This window comes from Condylostylus longicornis, unplaced genomic scaffold (assembly GCF_029603195.1).
Source record: "Condylostylus longicornis isolate FDR11 unplaced genomic scaffold, ASM2960319v2 ptg000030l, whole genome shotgun sequence".
Classification (NCBI taxonomy): domain Eukaryota; kingdom Metazoa; phylum Arthropoda; class Insecta; order Diptera; family Dolichopodidae; genus Condylostylus; species Condylostylus longicornis.
In genome coordinates, this window is record NW_026577999.1 from 1,533,360 (window position 1) to 1,538,006 (window position 4,647).

Sequence of the window (4,647 nt, forward strand, 5' to 3'; positions counted from 1 at the left end):
TTGTATAACAATTTATTTTAACGTTGTTTTAAGTAATATATGTGCCCTCTCCAACAGTGTCACTACTTATAGGTAAATATGTATTATTAATTAAATTATAAATTCATTGTCCATGCTAATAGATTATAAAATTTTACATTTTTAATTGAAATGGATACATATTCGTATAACACATACATATGTATATCGCACTTTATTATTCTTGTCAAATATTTTAATAGAACTATTATTATGTGTATGTAGGTAAGAGTGCGTGTGTATTAATTGTAAACGCACGTACTAATGTATGTTTGTGTATACCTAACAAATTTATATAATTCTACATAATACATAAATATACCTAACCTACTCGACAATTTTTTTTATGTTAAAATTTAAGTAATTCTCTCCCAAAGTAATTTTCAAAAATTTCTTTGTTATTCAGCATTAAATTGGATATAAATAACGGTTTATTTATGCTTAACGTGAAACGTCAAAATGTCATGTACCTACTTAACTTATAGTATAAGAATTTTGTATACGCGTCTATTTTACGTATACATGTTTAATTATCTATTGTCAAAATATGAAAGTATGAGAGCGTACACATTTTTTTTTGTATATACACGCATTTTACACAATATAGTCCTAGGTCTCCCCTTAAAAAGTGTATAAAAGTTAAAGGGAACATGTACATATATTTTGTTCTTTTATGTATACCGAATTCGTGTATGTATTTATAAATTTTCTTTTGTGATCAATATAATTTACATATTGTATAAGCAAAGGTAAATATAATATTGAAATATATATACTTATAACGTACATACATACCCATGCAAGTTATTCTAGTCTACGTATATACTTGTAAGTAATATGTAAGCTAACAAATAAATATACCCTCATATAAATAGAGCGTTCTCTCCCCCGCATGTCTGCATATAACAATAATTCTCGTGAACTGAATTAAGAATTTTAAATTTATGGTTTGCTCTTTTACACAATTATTTATGTACATACGAGTATATAGATGGGTGTTATATTTAGGGGAAAAAAGATGTCAAGGACATTCAAGTGAAATAATGTATGAATGGTAATAATGAAATACACAAAATATATTTAAAACAATAAACTATATGGTACACTTTGGTACACATATTCAATGAAATCGTATTAAAAACAATTTAGTATATTTGAATATATTTTTAAAAGAAAAATAAATAATTATACACTCATTCCATGCATGTTTGTATGTATATAAGTAAATATATTATAAACAAATTCTAATATTACTTATATAAAAAGTAATTTGCTTATTTGCCTCAATTAAATTTTAAATGGAAAACGACTAAGTAAAAACGAAAAATCTTTTATATTTGAATTTTTTTAAAATATGTGAAATTGCTTATGTTAACAGAAATTAATTGAACAATATGATTATTTTTAAAAAACAAAAAAAAATTATTTTATTTACTTAAAGGAATTTAAATTGAAAAATGAAAATGGAAAACCATAAAATATTCTTAATTTTGTTGTCGTTAGAATCACTGCAAGAAATTATAGCATAAAATCAACAAGAAAGCATTGATCAAGTATGATAAGGCTTGAGATCAATTAGAAAGTTGATAAGGAAAAATCTTTTTAACATTTCCCAAAGTATTGGAGGAAGAAAGTGTTGGAAAAGCATTTGTAACAACCATGTACTTTAATATTAATTTACGATATTAATAAATATCGACATGGAAATTACGATATTAAAATTTTCTGATTCGACATAGAGTTATTTTTTTTACAATTTTTCTCAAATTTCGTTAATTCATTATTAAAATTTAAATTTTTCCTAATTATTCTACTCTACGTATGTTGTGACTCGATCGCGCTTTAATAAGTACATTGCTAAAAACAATTGTTTGTGTCATTTATACTTTACTTATAATAATTTTTATACATTTACTTGTTAACATATTAACAAAATATTTAAGTACGTGTTTTTTTTTAATTTTGTGGTTTTTTAAATAATTATATTGAAATTTGTAAACCCATTTATTACTCTAATTGGTCTAGAACTACAGACGACCTTCTTAATATATACATACATACATTACCATACCCATCCATATTTTAAATTTGCAAGTCATTTAGCAATTGTGCTTAATATGTTTACATATTTATACATACGTATATTCATTCCATTATCAAATTGTTATATTTAGTCACAGCAAAATAAAATAAACAAAAATAACCAAATAAAATTTTTTTTTTTTTTTCCAAAATATTTTGCCTACTTACAACAGTACATTTTAAATATGAAATTGAATACTAGACTACTAGTCTCATAATGTCATAACTTTGAGGTCAAAAAAGGTTATAAAATTGTTTTGTTATACTCGGATTAGATAATACTTATTTGAATAACATTTTTGAATGAATCAAATTTTGAATTTCCATTATTTATTTAGAAAAAAAAAATATTCAGTCTTATATTTAAATGTGCATATTTTATTCAACCTTTAAACAACGCTAAATTTAAATTTAAATTTCAAGAAAAAATTTGTTTTTTTTTGTATGTCACTTTCATTTTAATAAAATTTTTTCTCAGTGATTGAGTCATCATTATTTTTATTTATTAATTTCGGTTTCTTATTTTCACTTATACACTGAAAAAAAAAATTATTTTTAGAATATTTTTAATACAAAATTCTTTAACCGCAATATTTTATACGTATACAAAGGTACGTAGACATTATTGTTAATTAAAAATATTTTGTCTTTTTTTTTTTAATTTATTTATTTAAAAGGATAATAAATTAATTATAAAATATACAAAAGAAATTCCAATTTCTTTATGTACACTCATTATTAAGGTGTTGTTGATTAATTAAAATTTTTTTAAAATAAAATTTATTTTGATTGTAAAATGATTTGGTACCTTATTATTGTGTGTAAATAGAAAATAATTTTATTTATTTGCAAAAAATATTGTATGTGACTGATTAAGCATATTATTATTTTTTTTTGCAATTTTTTTTTAAAAATTAAAAGTGCTCAAAGTTCATCGTATCTGGTGAAAATGAGTGTATGTAATTAAAAAAAAAAATTGTAAATAAAAAATTAATTATTGAACTTTATTTACTTAAACGTGAAAATTACATTTTTCAGTCGGTAAAATATTTGATTATGTAAGTACAGTAAAGTACAATTAAAACAGAGTTTTGGTTCTATATTTAAATGAATTTGTTTTTGTTGAAATAAATTGAAATTTTGTTTGCTCCTATGTACATGTAAAATACTAAATCAAATTTTTAATATACAGTGGTGTCCGCTATTCTGTATATATATCACAACATTTTATTCAATAGATGAGGCGAAATTGAGTAGCTGTCACATATGCATACGTGATACGATTTTCGAATAAGACAAATGTTATGACAGAGATTTTCATAAACGGAATACAGGAAAAAAATAGCGTAACACATATGCAATTTATTTTTAACAGTTTCTAACAGCAAAACATTGCAGATGATTTAATTCCGCTAGTCATAACAATTTCGCTATATTATTGATAATTCGCTTATATTATTAAAAAGGTTTATGAATAAAAACTAATTCGCAACATTTATGAACATTACACATTTTTGACACTGTATATTCCGATATGTTGTGTTTATGAGAATCTTTTTCTTTATTATATTGTAAGAAATTTCATAAATACGTTATGTTGTTTTACTTATTAAGTATCTTCGTTTTTTTTAAAAATATATATACTTAAGTCATTTTGTGTTGAAAAGTGAAAAATTTTCACGATATGTTAATAATTTTACGGTATGCTGATACGGTATATATTCTACGGTACGATATTCTACTGAACGATATTCTACGGTACGATATTCTTATGATATTTTTAAAATTATATTTGATAAAAAATGAGAAAACCACATAAAAATATGAGCAATTAAGCTCATTAAAATAATTGAGCTTGTTCAAATAAGCTCATTAAAACATTGAGCAATTGTTTTAAAACATTAATCTGTAACTTCATCTATGAAGTACTTACGTATACTTACTGCATTTTGACATAAGCTCGAAGTCTCCAATCAGTAAGAATATTGTATAGCCACTGTGTATAGATAATATGAGCAAGTATTTAATTGTTTTGTTGATTATTTATTCACCTGTAAAGAATTCAAAATTAAAATTCTTTTCAATATAATAATAAAGTTATATAAATAAATACATGCTTATTGAAAGTGTATTTATTTAACAAATTTCTGAAATTTTGTTTATAGACATTTTTAAAATGAGCCTTAAATTTTATATATTTTCTAATTGTTACACTTATGAATGTGTCATTTTAGAAAATTTTTTATTATAAATGAAAAAATATAAAAAAGATTTTAAAGTGCTATTTATATTTTTTAAAATTTTTAATATTTCCTTTATTTTACTAATGAAAATATTATGATAAATTACAATTAATAAAATTTTGTTAATGAATAACGAGTAGATTTTATTTTGAAATTATCAAATTATAATTAATTAATTATATATTCTAAAATATAAAAGAATTTTGTTTAATTAATTGCATTTATACTTAAAAATGTGAAATCTATGTAGCACTTAATAATAAAACATAAATTATGGAGAAACAGGAAAAATTTTAAAATTATC